We start from the raw sequence: 20,742 nt of genomic DNA on the forward strand, positions 1-20,742 counted from the left end.
GTGGCAAAATACCTGATATAAACAACTTGAAGAAAGATTTAATTTGGCTCACGGTTCTAACTATTTATTTCACTTACACTAAATTCATGTCTAGCTCATTGAACAACCTTTAAACTACATTTCTTCACATAAAGTTTTGGTTTGCAAGCTCATTTTGAGTAAGCGTTTCAGACTGCTTTTTTTCCTGTCTCCCACGCCCAGGTAGTTTTCAGTTCTTTCTCCTGATCTTAAAATGGTGTTGTGTGCTGTTCAGCTGTGGTAGCTTGGTGATACTGCACACCCAGTCCCGAGTCAGGAAAGCAGCTTGACTCAGCTTTTTGTCCCTCAAGCTCTACTACTGTCCCCACAAATTCCAGAATCCATCCTTCCTAGTCTTTTTCTTGAGTTTGACTGGGAGGAGGGTGCAGTACTGGACTACTCGACTTCCAGCAGGCAGCTTAACTGCAGACGTTTGATTAACTTCTTTCAGCTTTCAGAGCCCTCCCACCTTATGCACCACAGTTGCCCATGCTGTGCTGAGATGGAGGACAGATCAGAACCACTGTCGCTGCCTGCCAGATACAATAGGACTACGACCAGTAGTGCTAAAACTCCTGCGGTCCAGCAGCAACCAACCACAACTCCAGCGCTGCCATTTTCATGGACAGTGTGGCAGCTGTCACCACCATAGCTGCTCAGGAAATGCCAATCTAGCCTAGATTCCCAGAGGAAACTTCAATTCAGTCCCCTGGAGGAGATTATTCTAGTCCCAGAAACTGCCACTGCTGTCATGGCCACCAATCCAACCAAACTTTACTTCAGGAGACTCTACTTTAGTCACCACAGCTCCAAGTGCCCTGTGGCGGCCATTGCTTCACCTTTGACAGCTTCAGATGACCTTTAGATGACCCTGCCTAGCTTGAGCTGGACCTCATGGCAGCAGTCCCCAGCTCCAGTTTGGGGAGGAGCACCTCCTCAACCCATAACAGCTATTAAGCAGTGCTGGCCTCATTCTCCTCAGGTCAGTCTGGCAGACTTTAATCCTGCGCACTACTCCCCAGTGTATCTCAACACCAGGCCCAACAGAGCCTCTCCGAGTAGTTCTTTTTTTTGCCTGCTCCTGCTCTTTATCTTGTGGAGTGGGTTGAGCTGGTTGCACAAAAGAACAGACATTCCTGGGCTGCCAGCCTCAGGCATGCCCAGCAGCAGCAGCTAGAGGGCAACTGAAGAGTTCCAGAGTGGCCAGGTCAGAGCCCCTGGAGACTACAAAGGATTTTGGAAATGCTAAGAAGGTGAGAGACAATGGGGAGCCAAAGCTGCAGAAGGCAAGAGGCTGGGAAGAAGCTGCAAACCCTCACTGGAAAAGTTCCAGGGAGCCACTGAATCAGCTAGAGTGGGTATGAGCTAAGGTTCCCGACATGAGAAGTTCAAAGCTGCAACACTGGCTGCAGGGTGCTGGCCACTGGCACTCAGGCCCAGAGCAATAAGCCTCTTGCTTTTGAATTCTAGAGTTGGAGTTCTCTGGTTCTCAGGGCTGACAGCTGTAAACCTCTGGCTTTAAAAGGCTAGTTTATAAGCCTCTGGCAATCAAAGGCTCAGGGCTGCCAGCATTAAGGAGCTGCTCTTTGCCTATTTGTAATTCCCATGTCTACAGAGCAAAAGACCAAACTTAGCTGACTGGTACAAACACCTTTGCTAGGTGTCTAAGTCTGAACTTCTGTACTATATTGACTAGATAACTAAATTTAAATATTTGTCTTGCTCTCTCCCGAAGCTCCCTGCATAAGTTTTATGTCTTCTTTATGTAACATGTCATTAACCTAAACACAGTTCTTGTAAGTCTTAATATTGCAATTTATAAGATGACTTCATTGCATCATTTGGCTGGCCTCATATATTCTTAAGCGGAGCACTGATTATAAACTGTAGCATTCTGCACATACCTACATTGAGCTGTTGTGATGGTGCAACTCCCTGTGATGTACAATGGCCCAGGGGTTTTTCCACCAGGAATAGGTACAAAGGTAATCATTCTTCACTTTGAACTTCCTACTTAAAAAATTAATTTACCTTTATTTGCTTCTGTCCAATTTAGAAATACCCATTTTATCTGGGTAATTTTGACATCTGTTTCTAGAATTTAGACTTCTGTTTCTGGCACACAAAAAAGCATATACACTAACACATTACCAACCATGGATTAAAATAGATTAAGTGGGCCCCAGACTGACCTGAAAGATTAAGTGATGAGTTACTTCACAGTGGCACCATACCCTTGATAATGTCTCTGTATGACCTTCTCACCACCTATGATATCATCTGAGCTAAACTATATTTCCCTGGGGTTAATGACAAGGTGCTCATAATTTAGTCAATGGCATGAAGAAATTTAAGATATATGTGCCTTGCTTCCTCCAAATCCTTAAAATTTCTTTAAATAAAAAAGAAACTAGGTCACACTGATATTTATTTTTCCATAGTGCTACCATTAATTTTCAGACAATGCCTTAGGTTTCCTTGCAAGTAATATTACAGTGATGTATCTTTTCACATGACCCTCCTTTACAAAGTGACTGTCCTATTTACTGAAAATTCTATGCATGTTTTCACCCTGCCTAACTTTGGTGGGAAGACATATTTAATGCAATCAAACCATGTTCTCAATTAAGGAGATAGGAGTTCATTACCTACAACTAGTCATTCAGGTAGCAGAATTTAAGACTGAAGCATTAAATCGAAATATATATAAAGAAGTCAACAAATATGGGAAAAGGAATCCTAAGAGATAGTGAAAGGATTATAACAATGGGAGTTGTTTAAAACCAGAAGTGTTAGTTTGGGAGCTAGTGACTGAACATCACCAGAACTGTTCAAATACACATGGCTTTACTACTTAACAAACGTGTACAGAAGAGGTTGCCTTCCAAAGCCTGTCCAAATTTAGAGTTGCCTTCTGGTTCTCAATTGCTATCATCTCCTTTAGTCTTACGGAAAGGAAGAGGCTTTCCTTTCTTTCTTTTTGTCTTGCCTTGTTTTCTGAGACAGAGCCTTGCCACATGGTGGAGGCTGGCTGCAAACTCATGACCTTCCCACCGTAGCCTCCCAACTGCTGAGTTTACGGGTGTGTACCATCATGCCCATAACGAAGGGAATTTCTAAAGAAAAAACTTTTTTCCCCTCTTCTTGTGCTCCACTCAAGACTTCTAACACTAGATGCATTGGAGTTTTTCCCCACAGGGTAAGCAGTTCTTCAGTGGTCAACTGGGTGTCCTCTAATTCAATTTTGCCTGGAGACAGCTGCAGATGCCACAGGTTGAGTGTTGAGTCCCATGAGACTGTCCCCCACCTTCCAGAGGCAAACTGCATGCACAAGTCTTGACCAATCAGTTGTAAATCAGGAGTTCTCATGTCTCACTCCTCAGGTTCAATTAATTTGCTAGAGCAGCTCACAAAACTCAGACACTTTACTTATGATTATCGCTGTGAGCACACACAGAACAGCCAAATGAAGGGATACATAGGGCAAGGCACGCAGGAAGAGGTGCAAAGTTTCTATGCCTACTGTGGCCACGCTACCCTCCATTCATCTCGTGTTTAGCAGTGTGGAAGCTCTCTGAACCCTCTCCTTTTTGGTTTTATGGAGGCTTCACTACATAAGCATGACAGATTGCACCATTGGACACCAGTGATCAACTCCTTCTTTAGCCTCTCCCCTCCTTGAAGGTCAGAAGTAAGGCTGAAAGTTCTAATCATCTAATCACATACTTAGCTACCTTGACAACCAGCTCCCATTCAGGTGCCCACAAAGAGTCATCTCAGAACAAAAAGAATCCAAAGGATTTCGGAGCTCTGTCAGATACTACTATTACACAGGAAATTAGAAAGGTCTTAGGAACCAGGGTCAAGGATGAAATACAGAACAAAAAGATCTAGAAACCCAAGGTGGCTTCGAATTCACTATGTAGCCCAGGCTAGACTCAAACTCAAGATGCTCCTTGCCTCAGCCTCTGGAGTACTGGGATTATAAGCGTGCACCACCACTCCTGGCCTTGATTTTGAATGTTGATTTTGTGTCCTGATACGTTACTGAATTTATTACTTCTAATAGTCTTTTAGTAGTCTTCTATGTTTTTCTATGTATCAAATTATATCATCTACACATGCACATGGAGATAATTTGATTTCCTCCTCTCTTACTTGTATACCTTTTCTTTCTCTTGCCTACCTGCTCTAGCTAAAATGTCCAGTATTATACTGAGTAAAAACTGTGAGAGTGGACACTCTTGTCTCTAATCTTACAGGAAATATTTTCAGAATTTTCCCACATATGATGTTTGCTGTCAGTCTGTTATATATAGTCTTTATTATGCTGAGTTATGATCCTTCTCTACCTAATATGTTCAGGGTTTTTATCATGAAGGGATGCCAAATTTTATCAAATGTTTCTTGGACATCTCTTGATATGATCATATGATTTTTATTCATCATTGTGTTGACACATTTATTATTGTATGTTGAACCATTCTTGCATCCCTGGGATAAAAAGACTTGACTACAGTGAATGATCTTTTTGATGTTCTGTAGAATTTGATAGTGTTTTGTTGAGGAATTCTATATGTATACTCATCAGGGATATTGGTCTATAGTTTTCATGACAGGGTAATTAATGGCAGCCTCATAGAATGAGTTTGGAAGGGTTCCCTCCCTTTCAATGTTGCGGAATTGTTTGAGAGGAAATGGTATTAGTTCTTCTTTTAAAGTTTGATACAATTCAATAGTGAAGCCATGTGGTCCTGGATTTTTTTGTTGCTGTTGGAAGACATTTTACCAGACTCAATTTTATTACTTGTTATTGGTCTATCCAAGTTTTTTATATCCTCTTGGTTTAGTTTGGTAGGTCATATGTATCCTAGAAATATATTTATTTCTTCTAGGTTTTCCAATTTGTTAGCTACAGTGAGCCTATCTTATTGGTGGGTTTATTACATGTGGTTTTGACTATGTGCAGTCAAAATAATTCTTAAAAATAAAAATCCCCAAAACAAAAATTGCCACACACATATTATGCAACACAAGTGATGCTGAGAAGTTCTAAGTCACTCCAGTGGTACCATCAGTTGAGTTTAAATCATTATGTGATCTGCTTGGTGTTTTCCTGCCCTTAATTTTGTGAAAATGTAGCTACCAAGAAGCAAATGGTACCCAAAATCACAGTAAAAGTTATGACCATCCTCTTAAGCAACAAGGGGCACAATGCTTAATTTAAGCAATAAAGTGAAATATTTTAGATTTGTTGAAAGGCAGCATGTCTTTAGTGGAAGCTGGGTGGTATTATGGGAAAAATGAATCAAGCATCCCCAGTACAGCACTGAGCTCTATGCATCCTAAGCATCTGCAGTTTTTCCTCAACAGCTGTCTCCTGGGAATCATATACCCATGGTCTACTAAGGGTCTACTATGTATTTTTTAATAATAATCACTATGATCATTTGGTTTTTGTAATATTGGTTGAAACATCTCTTCATTGTTAGTTGGGCCTTTTTCTTGATTAGTCTAGCTAACGTTTTGTCAATTTTACTTATTGGTTTTCATATGCTTCAATTTCATTTATTTCTCATCTTTGTGATTTCTTTCATTCTACTGATTTTGGGCTTGGTTTGTTTTTGCTTTTCTAAGTTCTTGAGAAGCATCAGTGGGATGCTTGCTATAAACTTCCCTCCAAGTACTGCTTTTGCTGCATCCCAGAAGTTTTGTTTCCATTTTCATTTGTTTCAAGAAATTTTGTTTGAGAAGTTTTATTTTTTTATGTTAAATACCATTGGACAGGATTGTCAGGATGAAAAACTCAGTCACCCTTCTAACTTTCTTGATGACCCAATGTTCAGAGTGTGTTGTTTGGTCTCCAGGAATTTATTTGTATAGTTTCTAAAATTCCTTTTGTTGTTCACTTATAGTTTTATTTCACTATGATCAGTAGAGATACAGGATATGATTTCAAGTTTTTTTTGTCTTATATTCATGGAGCTCTTCATTCCCATTCTGTTTGGTTCTTTTTCAAAATCTCTCCTGAATTTCTCATCCATACCCTGCATTATCTCCTTAACTATTTGTCTGTGTTCTCTCCCACTGAGGTTTTTTTTTTTTTTTAAATAATCATTCTTTATCAGTCATTTTATCCCTTTTTCGTTTCTTTGGACTCTGTGTTACTAGAGAGTTATGTTCTTTTGGAAACATCAAATCACTTTTTCATATTTTTTGTACTCTTACATTGAGATTTGTGAATTTGGTGGCTCAGATATCTCTATTCCTTTGATAGGGTGGTCTTCTTAATAAGCAGCTTTCTCCTTACGATGTGTCTTGAGGTACTGGTGCAATGTTGGCTTTGTTTCTAGCTGGGCACCTTAGCTCCTTTGTCTGTGATTAATACTTTTGGTACAGTGTCTATTGCAGCAGAGCTGAAGAAACCCACTGTCTCTATGGGCCACACAAGAATGGGGACATTCTAGCAATTCACGCAGGTATGATTGTAGACAGCAGTGGTTATGGCATGCTTACTGTATGGCTACTACTACAATGGGAGCAGTGGCCTTTTCAGGCAACGAAGATTTTCTCAGGCCCTGTTAATGCTATCTTTGCTTCTAGAAGGATCTCTGCCATTGGTGTCCCCAGCAGTGGTGATGGGCTGGAAGTACTTATCCTTTGACCAGTCAGTGGTATGGACCCAGACTCTGCACAGGGGGAGGCAGTAGTAGGAACCACAGCACCCAGTCTGTGGTACTCATACCCATTCCTGACAGCAGTGCATGGTCAGATAAGGTACATGGATAGGGCAGCAGCAAGAACCTCTTTGATTCAGGAGGTACTAGGAACACTGGTGTTCCTCTCTGCCTTTTCAGTGGCAGTGCACATCTAGGAGCAAGACTACAGCTAGAGCTGGGAAAATTTCCTCTAAGGGGTCCCTTTGGCTGTGTGGACCTAGGGACAGGTCACAGATAGATCCGTGGAGTTGCTTGAGGTCCCCTAAGTGTGTGCATAGGTAGGACAGCAGTGGTAACTACGATGTTCCCTCTTCACTCTGTCAGTAACTGGGAACTGTGTATCGCAGCAGGGAAGGGTGGCAGGAAGCATGTGATCACCTGCGTTTGGTCCTGGTACTTGTGCAAGTCCACATTTGGCTGGCCACACTCTTGGTGGCCAGCTACCCTCAGAGGGAAAGTATCCCAATTTCCTGGTTCTTGAGGGTGACCCCTCTGTTTTCCACCATGTTGCAACACTGTCCCCCATAGTGCAGGGCAGTCAGTGGCTTATGTTATAGTCACTCTGCTCAATCAACTTAGGTTTATGAGGTAGGTACCCCTAGCCAGTGCCATGGGATGTCTATGAAGTCCCAGAGATGGTAATATGCAAGTGTTTCTGATCCTCAGACCAGTCCACATTCAAGCAATAACTTGCTTCTCAAGATAGCACCTGATGACAGCATCCGGGAAAAGGGGTGGTTCAATGGGAGATGTGAGATCCTTTACCAAAACAAGGCTACTGGGCAGATTTCAGGTTACTTATGTAAGTGGGATGCAATCTTGTGAGGACAGTCAAACTTTCCAGTAGCAAGGATTGCCAGCATTCTCATAGAGAGAGTTTCTGGGAGTCTATTACTCTTACCCTTGCAAAGGGGCATCTCTCCATCCTCCAGCTGTGAAGCTGGAGTGGCAGATGCCAGGATACTTTTGCTTCTTTTATCATGATATCCTAGGCTTCAGAATCTTATAAAGTTCTAGTCTCTGTCTGGCTAATTTCCAGTGTTGTTCTCCCATGGTCACTCACTTCTGTTACTTTGGTTCTTGTTTGTGGAAGAGTTGCTGAGTGATAGGTAGCTCTAATTAAACATCTTACTGCTAAGCTAGAAGGGTATCTTTGCAACCTTAGAGTAGGTAAAGAATTCTTAAGCACAAGTCCCCAAAAGCACAAAACATAAAAGAAAAAAACTGATAAAGATGACTCATTAATATTAAAATCTCCCATTCATCATAAGAAAATGAAAAGGTGAGAAACAGGGAGAAAATATTACCAACACATATGCCTAACAAGTAACTGTGTCCAGACTACCAGACTATATATACAAAGATGATAGTAAAAAGATTACTCAAAACAAAAATGGGGGCAGGGGCTGGCAGAATGGAGTAAGCAGTAAAAGCACCTGCCAACCAAGTGTGAGGCCCGAGTTCAAACCCCAGTGCCACCAAAAAAAAGGGGGGGAGGGCAAAATATTTTAAAAGACACTTCAAAAAGAAAATGTACAAATAGTCAATAGCACCCAAAAATGTGCTTGATATCACTCATCATTAGGAAAAAGCTAATTAAAACTACATTGACATGCAATTTCACATCCATCAGAATGGTTACAATTTTAAAAACAATACTAACTACTGGAAAAGATGTACAACTGGAACTCTGTTTTGGTTTGAATTTGAAATATCCCCTGAAGACTCATGTGTTAAAGGCTTGGTTGTCAGCTGATGGGTCTTTCGGGAAGTGACTGGATCATGATGGCTCCAACTTTATCAGTGGACTAATCCATTGACAGAGTCACAATTTCATGTGCTACATGGAGATGATGGACACTGTGAAAGGTGGGGCCTGGTTGGAGGAAGTAGGTCATTAATGGTGTGCCTTTGAAGGGTATGTCTTGTTCCTGGCCTCATACTTTCTCTGTCTCTATTTCCTGGTTACCCTGAGGTGACAGCTTTGCTTCACCATTCCCTTCAATCGTCATGTACTCGCTCCCTATACCCCAGAAACAATGGAGCCAGTGACTTGAGGACTGGAACCTCCGAAATCATGGACTAAAATAAATCTTTCCTCTTTGTTTTTTTGGGTATTTTATCGCAGCAATGAGAAGTCTGACTAATATACCCTTACCTCCTCTGTTGGGCATGTAAAATAGCACAATCTCTGGAAGAAGTATGACATTTAAATATACCCCTATCCTACAATTCAGTGCCTCTACTCCTAGTTATATTTATCCAGGAGAAACTAAAGTACATGTCCATGAAAGGACTGTATGAGTTAGGCAACTATTTCTTAGATATGATATTAATAACATAAACCATAAAAGAAAACAATAACTTAAACCATCAAAATTTAAGGTAGACACTTTTCTTTAAAAGGCATTAAGAAAATAAAAAGTCAAGCCACACATTAGAGAACAGATGTAAAAAGCATACATCTAATAAAAGATTTATATCCAGACTATATATTTTTAAATTCTTGAAACAATCCAATTTAAAAACCAGCAAAAGATTTAACTAGCCATTTCATCAAAGAAGATGTATGAATGACTAATAAGCACATGGAAAGGTACTCAGCATCAGTAGTCATTAGGGAAATGCAAATTAAAACTGCAGTGTGATACCAATACACATCCATTAGAATGGGTGCAATAAAAACAACTCATAGAATTTATTGAATGTTGGTAAGAATGTGGAGAAATCAAAGCCCTTATGCACTGTTGCTAGGATTCTGACATTGTACAGCCACTCTTGGAAAATAGCTTGGCAGGTTCTTAAGAAGTTATATGATTCCATAACTACACTCTTACAAATTTATCCAAAAGATATAAAGTCCATACAAACACTTATACATAGCAACATTATGTTGTCCACAGCATCATTATTCATAGTAACCAAAAACCAGAAACAATCTGAAAGCCCATCAATTGGTGAATGAATGAATAAAATCCTTGTTCTAAAAAATAACTGTGGTGATTGCTCTACATATCTATAAATTAAAAAATCTCAGGATTATGAATTTACAATATATGGATTTTATGGTATCTTAATAAAACAGTTTATTTAAAAAGATGCATACAGGAATGTTTATAGCTTTCTTAATAAGAGCTAAAACTTAGAAACAACTCAAATGGTCCAAGGAGAATGGATAAATTAAAATATATTCAAAGAATGAAACACACAATCACAGGAATGATACCTAAAACATGTCGAACAAAGGAAGCCACTTTTGTTCTTCTCTGTATATTGTATTCCACACTTATATGAAGCTCAAAATAGGCAAAGCTCGTTTTTGGTGCTAGAAACCAGAACAGCAAGTGTCTCTGAGGCAGGCAGATTGACTACAGAGGGGCAAGAGAGAACTTTCAATAGCCAAAAACATTCTGTATCTTTCTTTTTCCTCTTTGCTTTTTTATTATAAGATTTTTTATTAGGATATATTCATTATACAGATGGGGATTCATAGTGACAATTCTAATTAGGCTTATATTGATCTATATTGGTTAGATCACTCCACCGTCATTCCCCCTCAACCTCCTCCACACCCCACTTAAAGCAACTCCAAGAGGTTTGTTTGTTCTGTTTCATATAAGTATATGAAGTCCATCCACCATATACTCTCACCTTAATCTCCTTCATTTGTTCTCCCTTTTCCACTGGTACCGCTCCCACACTGTACCTATTTTACAGTCCTGTCTTTTGTTATTAACATTTAAGTTGATGTTCAAAGGGGTTTCTCAATGTATCCCCTTTGTGGGTATACTTTACCTTGTCTATTGAACCCTTTCCATTATTCTCCCTTACCCCTTTACCTCCACCCCCCCATTTTTCAAAAGCTTTCTGTACACATCCTTGTATCTTCTACCTTCACATCTTATGCAATATTACTGATGCTCTATCATTCTCTTTTCCTTCCCCTCTGTTCCCAAGTTTCATAGAGTAGTTCCACTGTTACAAACATGTTCTACATATGTTCTAGATATGATCATGCTTGTTTTTATGTTTATCTTTTGGCTCTATCTTCCATGTATGAGAGAAAACATACAGCCTTTGTCTTTCTTGAGCCTGACTTACTTCACTTAACATCATGTTCTCCAATTGCATTCATTTGCCTTCAAACCACGTCATTATTCCCTCTGGCTGAGTAAAACATTCTGTATCTTGACAGGGATGTATCACATGGTACATAGATTTATCAAAACTCAATATTTACAATCTGTGAATTTATCCAATATGTACCTCAATATATTTTTTTGGGCAGTATTGGGATTTGAACTCGGGGCCTCATACTTGCTTGGTAAGTGCTCTTCCACCTGAGCCATGCTTCAAGCCCCTCAATACATTTTTAAATGCCTACCCCCAAAATGAGACACACTACAAGACAAACACAATACCAATTAATCACACTTACAAGGTATGTGTGTCTGCTATCTGTGTGACTATCTGGTCATCACAGTATGTCAAACAATTTATTTAATACTCAGTTTTAAATGTTTTAACTATGTCATGTGGCATACATAAAATATATTTAATATGTATGTTATGAAACACAAACTCACTTATTTTCTGTAAATTCATTTACTCATTTATCCCAAGAATATTTATGGAGAACCAAGAATATATTCCAGGTATTCAAATTCAAACCACACTTAAATCACAGATGCAGTGATGATAGTTCACTTTTTCTTTATGAAAGAATCTGAACATAACTTCCAGAATATAGTTAACACAAGGTTCCTGATCTTCTCCTGAGGAAAAAAAAGTTTAGATAACTAAACAGTCTCCTACCTAAGAAGCAAAAGCAAGTTTGATGGCAACTGTGTTCTGTGGATTTGGGATTTAAACGTCAGTCATTTCTAGCTTCCATCCACTGCAGGCCCATTTGCTCCATTTCCTACAAGAAAATGGGCACTGGGAGGAAAGGCTAAACTGTGGGACACACCCAGAAGGAGGCCTCTACCCGGTCCATGGCATCTATTATGACTCAGGGCCCAGCCTAGGAGGAAAGAATTCTGCCGCCACAGGCTGTCCATCTCTCCATCACTCCCCTTCCCTTCCCACCCCCTAGGCTGCCACCTCAGAGTCTGCTCTAAGCCAGATCTGCAGGTGTGATGGTGATTGAAGAATAAGCCCTGCTCCCAGAGTTTGTCTATAAACTATACTCCCCAGGGCTAGGAGGGTACTGTGCTACAGTACTTTCTACATTTTAAAGAGTGTTTAAAATGTTTGCACCTTTTGATCCAAGATCAGCATTTCAGGAATCCATTTCAAGGAACTAATCAGACATGAAGGAAGGAACCACTGCTGGAGCAGCTCATTTTAGCAGACTTGTAACTGTCTACAAAACACCTTTCCCCCAAAAGAATCAAAACAACTAACAATAGGAAATGAGTCAAATGAATTATGACACAGTCAGTAGCTGAACTACATGTGGCCATGAGAGAGAAGCTCTGGGAAAAATTAAAGTACAGGAAAACACTGATATTCCATGACAGAAGCAAGATAAAGTCATGTAAAGCAGAGCCTCTCAAAGGCAGAAATGATGGAATTCCCCCAGCCTCCCAGAGTCTGCTGATTCCTGAATCAGGGTTACTGAGGGCAGCCTGTGCTTATCCTCATAGTTGATGATACAAAAGGGCAGTTGAAAACCAGTGGTGCCTACACTATTACCCCAACATCAGGTAAGTAGAAAAAATGAGAGGTAATTAATGCCATGCTACATGTGACTGGTAAAGTCATGGCCTTGCACACCAGTACATTCAACCTTGAACATGGATGTCATAAGAAAATGGATCTTGGTCAATATGTTGAAATGGGCCTGAGATTCTGCATTCTAGTAGGCTCCCAGATAACACCCCTGCTGCTGGTCCATATACAGAAAAGCAAGACAATAGATGGCATCCCAGAGGGACAGAACTAAGCTACACCAACAGCGACCATCTCTGGTTGGTGGGAATATGGGTGTGTATTTACTTTGTATACTGTCTTATATTTTGCATAAGGAAAACTGATTATTTTTATAGGAAAGCAAACTTTTTACTCTATTATATTTGACTCTACCTATTCTTCTGGTGAAGGAGGCTAGACTACAGGATTCTATCTTGAATAATGTGAAATGGGTTCAAAAGTTTATTATAATTCAACCTAAAATGATTCATAATACTAAAAACATGAATCCACCTTGTTCTCTTATTTTGTTATTTTCTTCTTCTGATTGTTTACAGGGCTGGGAATTGAACCCAGGGCTTCTACCACTGTGCTGCAATACCAGTCCTCTCATTTTAAGAGAACAGCTGAAAAAGGCTGAAATGACATCTAGTCATTAAAAATGTTTATTAAAGACACAGGAAAATACAATGATAAATTTTAAAGTATTTTAAAATGCTAATATAAAATGAATTAAATGCTTATAAAATGCTAAACTTATTAAGTTTATAAAAAAAAAACAGGAAAGAAATATGCCAAAGTGTTCATGCCTTTGAATCCTTGGATGATGGGGGATATTAGTCAGGTTTTGTTGCTGTGTTAAATACCTGGAAACATCAACTTAAAGAAAGGATTTATTTTAACTCACAGCTTCAGAGGTTTTAATCAGTGGTTGGCTGGCTCCATTGCTGTTAGGCTTGTGGCAAGGCAGAACCATCATGGTGGTAGGGTTGGCTGAGGGAGGAAGGCCATGGTCACCTTACGATGGACATGAAACAAAGAGACCGCAAAGACAGAATGCCAGCACTGGTGAGCTTCCTCCTTCAGCTTTTGTTCTATCTGGGCCCTGAGTCTATTAGATGGTGTTGCCCACCAGTGGGGCAGGTATTCTCCCTTTAGTTGGTGTCCCATGTGCCAACTGTCTCTATGGAGACACCCTCACATACACACCTAGAAGTGTGCTTTACCAATCTCCTAGGTACCTCTCAATTCCATCAAGATTAACCATCATATAGGGTTAAAAGATTTCTTTCCCCTTTAAACTTTCTAGGATACAATAAAGTTGAAGGAGGGCAGTTTTAGGACTAGTAAGCAAGGATACCAATGGAAAGGGGCAGATGAAGGAAAGAAAAGAGAAGACCAATCAAGACTTGGGGAGAAAGAAGTAGGCTTGTGGGGGGTGGGGGAGGAACCATAGGATTTCTCTCTAGACCACCTGGCCAGGAGGAGGAAAGAGAATTCAAAGTCTACTACCTCTCCTCCTCCCTGACCCCTTGCTGAATAGGTCTGGGAAACAGCTGTAAACAAGGCAGGAGCTATCAACCTCTGCTCAGCTGTTTGGAGAGGAGGGGGACTTACTACCTCTCTGTTCAGCTTCCCTGGACACAATGGATGCTGCAGCTTCCACAAAACGCCTCAGCTATCAATCTCTCTCTTTCCCTCCCCAGAAGACAACCACTTCTTATAGTTACTTAGAAGCATAAGGAATAAGAACTCATGTTACCTCTTTGATGATATAGAATAAAGCCATTCCATGTTTGCATTTTTGGGCTCATTTCTGGCCTGACCCTTATACCTCTCCTTATAGGCAGCAAAAGGCAACAGAAACAAATGATGACAAATAGAAAGCTACATCAATTAGACAGGCTTTGGGGGTGAGGAGGGGAGTACTGGGGTTTGAACTCAGGGCCTTGTGCTTGCCAGGCAGGCACTTACCACTCGAGCCACACCCTCACCCCTTTATTGCATTTGGTATTTTTCAAATGCGGATCTAGCATTTATACCTGGGCCAATCTGGACCGTGATCCTCCTATTTACACTTCCCATGTACTTGGGATGACAGGTGTATGCCACCATGCTCAGCTTTCTTTGGCTGAGATGCGGTCTCTAGAACTTTTTGCCTGGGCTGGCCTTGAACCCTAATCCTCCATCTCCTGAGTATCTAGAAGTACAGGCCTGAGCCACTATATCTGGCTAGATAGCCCTTGTAAAAACTGTAAAGCATTTTAAATATTTAAAAAGTAAATATCAGTTAATAGCATCAATATTATTTTTCTAAGTTGAAAAGTAAACCCTCCAGTGCATGTGTACTGAGTTTACCACTGCAGGGCAAGTCAGATAAGTCCTTCACTGTGCCTGTGTCAGGATTTCATAAAACTCTTGTGGTACCTCTCAACATTCTTATGAGGTAGGTTTATCCCTAGTGGACACCAAAGGTACTGGATGCCTAGAGGACCCTGCCCTAAACCCCTGCCAGCTGGTGGCCCATCTGGGGTTCCTGTGCCTAACTCTTATTCCATGCAGACACCAGCCTCCTCTTCCACAATAGAGTGGAGTTTATATCCACACGAATGCCACAGGATTCTGCTGCCTTCATAGTCAGAGAGGATTTAATCCTGAAACAACAGAGTCAGAGCCCTGCGTTCAAAGCAAAGGGCTCAGGCACAGTTCTCATCAATTCCAAGGCTGCTGATGCACAAACAAACATGTTAGCATTTGTCACGGAGAAGAACATTTACCAAAGACCACATGGCAGCACACAGCTCACTCAAAACACAGAGGTCAGTGGTCAGTGCTGGAAAGCACTTTCACCCTGTCCTTTCCTTTCTAGCATCATGAGGGGAATGTCCCTGTCACCAGTGAAGTCACAGGAAATCTTAGTCCACAGGCACTGTGAGAGGCTCCTGATATGTTATTCAAGCCTCACGGCATTAAATAATTGAGCCAGGCATTATTATTACCTCCACTTTACACCACAAATTTAAATCCCAGAGTTATACTGAAACTATCCAATCAACTGGCTTTTCTGGTGTTGTGTAAACACACTTGCCTACCAACTTACTTTTTTCACCTAAACAAGGCATTCCACTGACAGCCCTTGCTGGTTCTCATCACACTGGGGCATATACATACCAATACTGACAATTCTAGTACCAAGGTTCTCAAAACAACCTTTCCTCAAAACTATTCCACAGGTTAATTTTTCTGTTTTTTCTTCCTTTCATCCCCCTCCCTGCAACAACAACACAGGGCTGTGAACACTGAGGACTCAGGGGAAGGAAATGAATGTCTAAACAGAACTTCAACTGTGATGAAACTCCAGACACATACAGAGGTGAGGCAAATGTGCCCTGTGACCCTTACCAGAAAGTTTCAAGATGAGGAAATGAGGCCACCTTGCACTTCCATTGCAGAAACCCCTGCAGGGTGGGCTCTGTACAGGGGCACTTCAGTTACTTATCTCCACGGAGCTTTTGAAGGGCTAAGCATAAGCAGTGTGGAAGAAGGAGACTTATCATAAGCAGTAGCTGGCGGGCAGAGAAGGAACGGGAACAATGCACCTTTATAAGTACAGGAGACTCTTGAGGTGGCTGTGACTCAGCTCAGAGTAGCTCCAGAGAGATGAAGCACAACCTTAGAATCCTGGGGCTCACAGAGTCAGGCTGCTTAAAGAGGGTGGACTTCTTGGGATCCCATCCCTATGGGACATCCTGGGAAACCCTCAAAGTGCACAAGATCCACCTACAAAGAGTTCATGGTGCAGATTTTGGAAGCATTCCTTTTCCTTATTGAGGCCTGCCCATCATGGACTCCATTTTTGTTGTACTACAAGGGTAGCAAATCAAAATTTCCTCAAAGGACAAGTGACTCTCAACCTATCTTTGGTTATCCCATTTTTGGATACACTAGGGGAGATTTTAGGGAGCAGTGGAGATGAGAGGGAATTGGACTGCATCACCCTTCCCTAAAGGACACAGTTCCAATATTGCCCTCCAGAATTCTTAGGGGCAGAATATTTGACTTTCAACACAGGCTGTTTTCTTTTTCTTTTTCTTTTCAGTTCTACTCTGGCCTGATCACACGTGTTTCAGTTGGTTGGATGTGGCCCACGCCTCCAGAGTCACCAGTCAGGATGTGGTGAAAGAGTTTGCCTGCACTAACTAGCTCTTGGGTGTGCAGCCCTGGTGCCTACTGAAGGTATACAACTGAAGATGCTCAAAGTACTGCAGAGTCCTGCAAAGCTAAGTTGAATCTTGGCTTTGTTTTTACTAGCTGCAAGCCCTCAAACAAACTAGTAACCGATCACAATTCCCATCGGAAAAAAAGGCTGGAATACCTAATTCAAGAGAGATTTGTGAGCATTAAAAATATGTGACTTGGTGTGGTGGTGCACACCTGTAATCCTGGCACTAGGGAGATTGAGGTAGGATTGTAAATTGAGACCCTATCTCAACTCCCCTCCCCTGGAAAAAAAACACGTGAAGACTATTGTAAACACAATAAATGTTAAATTTCCTGCCATACCGCTAAAGAAATGACTTAAATTTTAGCCTCCTTAGACTTCAATGTTCCCATCTGCTAAAAGCCAAAATAACTAGCCTTACTACCACTCCACATCACAGAAGGAGTGAGGTGATGCAGAAAGCAGAGTGCTTACAAATGTAGAATACCAACACCCATTCCTCTCTTTCTAGGTCAAAAAAAGAACAATTTGCTTTTCTAATGTGTTTACCCCCTTCAATAACACAAAGTGGGGAGAAGATAGTGTCACATTTGTGCTAATTCCTTAAAATGGCTTTTAGCAATTAACTCTCCAGAGTACAACTCCATCATCCAAGAGAGGAAGCAACATTAGGTTCCTGCCTGGTCACTTAAGAGCCTGCAAGTTTCTCCATACTCTTATTTTAGGGAACTAGAGAGAAAACCGAGGTAGAAAATAAATTCACTTAACAGTTGCATATTTCTTTTATGCCTATAAAGACAAATGAACCATAAGCCAAACATTTTCACTGAAGGACTACCATGAATTCCTCATGATATTTTCAACCATGAAAGTTGAAAATATTTTTCCCACACACTGCTGTGAAACTGGGGAAGTAGGACATGCTGTGGAGTATTCCTCAACTGAATCTTAAAACATCTTTACAACTTCTAGCTGGTGGTGCAAGCCTGTAATCCCAGCTATACAGGAGACAGAGGTAGGAGGATCCGAGGCCAGCAGGAGCACAGTTATGGAGAGATCCTATCTGAAAAACTTAAAGCAGAAAGGGTTAGGGTGTGGCTCAAGTAGTAGAGTGCTAGCAAACCTGAGGCCAGGCTAGAATTCAATTCCCAGTAGTGCAAAAAGAAAAAAAAAATCTTTACAACTTTTTTTACACTAGTGAACCTACATGAGCAAGGTCTAGGATGAGTGGATTCATCTCACACTTCAACTTTTACCTGTCACAGCTATAATTTATTTGGCTTGTTTTCTTTTCAAATTGGACTGGTGGAGTGGCTCATGTGGTAGAGTGCCTGCCTACTAAGCGTGAGGCCCTGAGCTCAACCCAGTAACCACCAAAAAAAAAAAGATAGTCTCTTTTGGAATCAAAGAGGCATTAGATTCAGTTGCAATGAAGCTACTAAAACTGTGGGTTTATCTTTCAGGAGTACGCCTCCCCTTCCTCTGCATTGAACTTCAAAGGCGTCCTGTCTCAGAACACTTTTACAAATAATTAACAAAGCATGACAGATGGAGTAGGAATTATAAGATAAATCATGAGAAAAAATTAATTGGAGTAGATAAATATTACCCCTCCCCCAAGCAGAGTTCTTGGAAAAGAATGGTCTGCACCACACAAAAAATTTTAGGAGTCAGTTCTTTGCTAATTAATTATACAATCCCTGAAGTAGATATGAAAACAAACAACACAAATCTTTTTTTGAACATTAAGTAGATCTCCACTTATCCTCTGCTGTTAGGTAAACCTTTCAACATATACAATAGATCCAGAAGTGTACACATCTGCTTGCTACTTTTTTGGTGTTGTTCAGTGTTGGGGATTGAACCCAGGGCCTGGAGCTAGGTGCTCTACCGCTGAGCTGAGCCCCCAGGCATGGCTCCTGCTTTTTGATGAGTGTAACTTGGAAGGGATTTGGACAACTGGGGAAAACTGCTAACACGATTCATACAACCCAACCGGCCTGGCTGGAGGCAGCATAACCCACAGGCTTGCTAATACCCTTTGTGTGGAAAAAGCTGACCCAGCATCCACCTGCATCAACTTGATCCACTCAGCTCTGACACCCTCAGCAAACACCTTCTGCACTTTGAGCAAAATCAGTCAGTACTCAGGGATAAAAAGTCATCTTTTTCTCCCTCTGGAGAGGTGGCCTTGACACCCAATTTACAAAAACCGAGGCTCTGTGGAAGGCCTGAAGTCTAGACTCACCTAGTGTGCCAAACCTACCTTCTGCACAAAAAGCTGCAGTGTTGCTACTTTTAAAAGAATATGCCCAACAGGGTAAGGACTGGCAAACGCATCATCTAGCTTCGACTATTAATCCATGGCCAGTTTCTCATCTTGCTCCCTCATTGCTCTGTTAGCAGAGCTCCACACACTGTATTATTTTGAAGCAAGCCACCAACTTAATTTCAATTTCCGTCAGTAACCAAAAGGTTTTTTTTTTTAAAGACTACAGTCACTAACACAAAGGTAATATTCATCAAACAAGTACAAATTTCCTCCGTAATCTCGATTTTTCCAAAGCGTCCACAAATTGTATCTCTTAAATCGCTTTTATATCACGGGTTACCAGTCCTGGAGTCTCATAGCAGCCAAGCCGATCCCCACTGGCAATTCCCAATAACTAATAACTCTTTCCTGGGGATGCCACAAACAAAGTCCAGTCTGCCCTTGCCAAACACGAGACAGGCAAGCAATCACTTACGAGTCCTTAGAGGCAGTGCGAGTTATCTGGGATTTGCGCAACACGCCCCTTACCCCATCGTTTGCACAAGCGAGGAACCCAGCGGGTGCGCTCCCTTCCCCCCCCCACCCCGGCGCCGCCTTATCTGTGTGGATGCCTCCCGGATGCTGGGGCCCACCTGCCACCACCTGCGCAGGTGAGAAAAGTTGCTTCAACCACCGAGCTCCCGAGGGCGGGCCCAGGTCATCTAGAGCGAATTTCGAGTCAGCTGGGCTGGTCCAGGAGGAACCACCAGCACCTCCAGAACCAGCAGCGCTGCCACGCGTGTGCGCCATCGCCATGGCCCCAGGTCAGAACTGGGGACGCAAAATCGATCCCCACGACCGCGCGCGCGTGTGCACGTGACAATCACCTGTGTGCGGGGAAGGAGAGCGAGGAATCACACACGGGCGTTTCTGTACCGCCACGGGTTCTCACTGCTTAAACACCGGCTTCCCGGGAAGGAGAGGGCGTGGTGAGTGTGCACCCCATTCGGATCTGCTGCCCCCAGACCACCGCGGACTGTCGCCAGGGCTCCTCGGGCTCCCACCCTCAAGCAGGGAGGCTCGCGCGTCCGTGGCCGCACTCGTTGGCGCCTTGAGTAGCAGCGACCCCAACTCCTGTCATGGATACCCTCTCCCGTCGCGCCCAGCGCCGGGTCGGGGAAGCCAGTCGCGGGGCGGTGGCCGTGGACCGCTCAGCCGCGGCGGGCACGCCGGCGGCCTCCACCCGGTCCTTACTAACCGCAGCTCGCACTCAACGTCTGCAGCGCCCCGCGCCCCGCCCGACACCGCGAGGTCGCCGCCCGGACACCTGCCGCGCCCCGCCCCCGTGGCTGTCCGAGAGGGGCGGGGTCGCGCGTCCGCCCCGCCCACCTTCGCTCCGCCCCGAGTGCACCACGCCGGAGACCCCGCGGGGGGCCCCGCCGCGGCTTAGCTGGCTCCGGACGGCAAAAGCCGTCGAGTGCCCTCGAGTGCGCACGCCCCGTCTGGGCCCCTGGCTGGAGTCAGGCCATGGGCGCCCCCTGCCGGTTAAGTGTGGAGAGGTGACGGAGGCCGCCATCCCTAGACGACTAGAAAGCGACTGGGTTGAGCGAACTCAGGCTGGCAAGAGGGGCTTACTGAGACCCTCTCCCCGTCGTGCCAGGCCTTGAGGACCCTGCCCCAGCCCGACGAGCTCTCCAGGTCCCTAGCAAACAGGGAGTCTTCTCTTCCCTAACCAGTTTCCCAAGTTGACACTCGGCAGTTGTGTCCAGAGGAGGATACACACAGGGTGACAGAACTTGAAAGTTGTGTGCCACTGAGTAACCGAGAGTGGTGCACCA

General features: G+C 42.7%; 1 protein-coding gene and 1 long non-coding RNA gene across 3 annotated transcripts in view; one reads left to right on the forward strand and one right to left on the reverse strand.

Annotated features, from left to right (window-relative positions):
- Positions 1–20,187, reverse strand: part of Gpr160 (G protein-coupled receptor 160) — a 47,779-nt gene extending 27,592 nt beyond the window's left edge. The window contains exon 1 of one of the 2 annotated variants that reach the window (XM_020186655.2): positions 19,792–20,187. The gene's annotated coding sequence lies outside the window, so the exon portion shown is untranslated. Of the gene's footprint in view, positions 1–19,557; positions 19,722–19,791 lie in introns of those variants that run through there. The other variant, XM_074073809.1, reaches the window with a different exon arrangement.
- LOC141423299 (uncharacterized) lies at positions 638–17,875 on the forward strand. Its single transcript, XR_012448045.1, has 3 exons — positions 638–1,271; positions 15,720–15,804; positions 16,531–17,875. It is a non-coding gene; the product is annotated as an uncharacterized lncRNA (long non-coding RNA).
- Positions 20,188–20,742: the final 555 nt, after the last annotated feature.

This window comes from Castor canadensis, chromosome 5 (assembly GCF_047511655.1).
Source record: "Castor canadensis chromosome 5, mCasCan1.hap1v2, whole genome shotgun sequence".
In the NCBI taxonomy this organism is placed as follows: domain Eukaryota; kingdom Metazoa; phylum Chordata; class Mammalia; order Rodentia; family Castoridae; genus Castor; species Castor canadensis.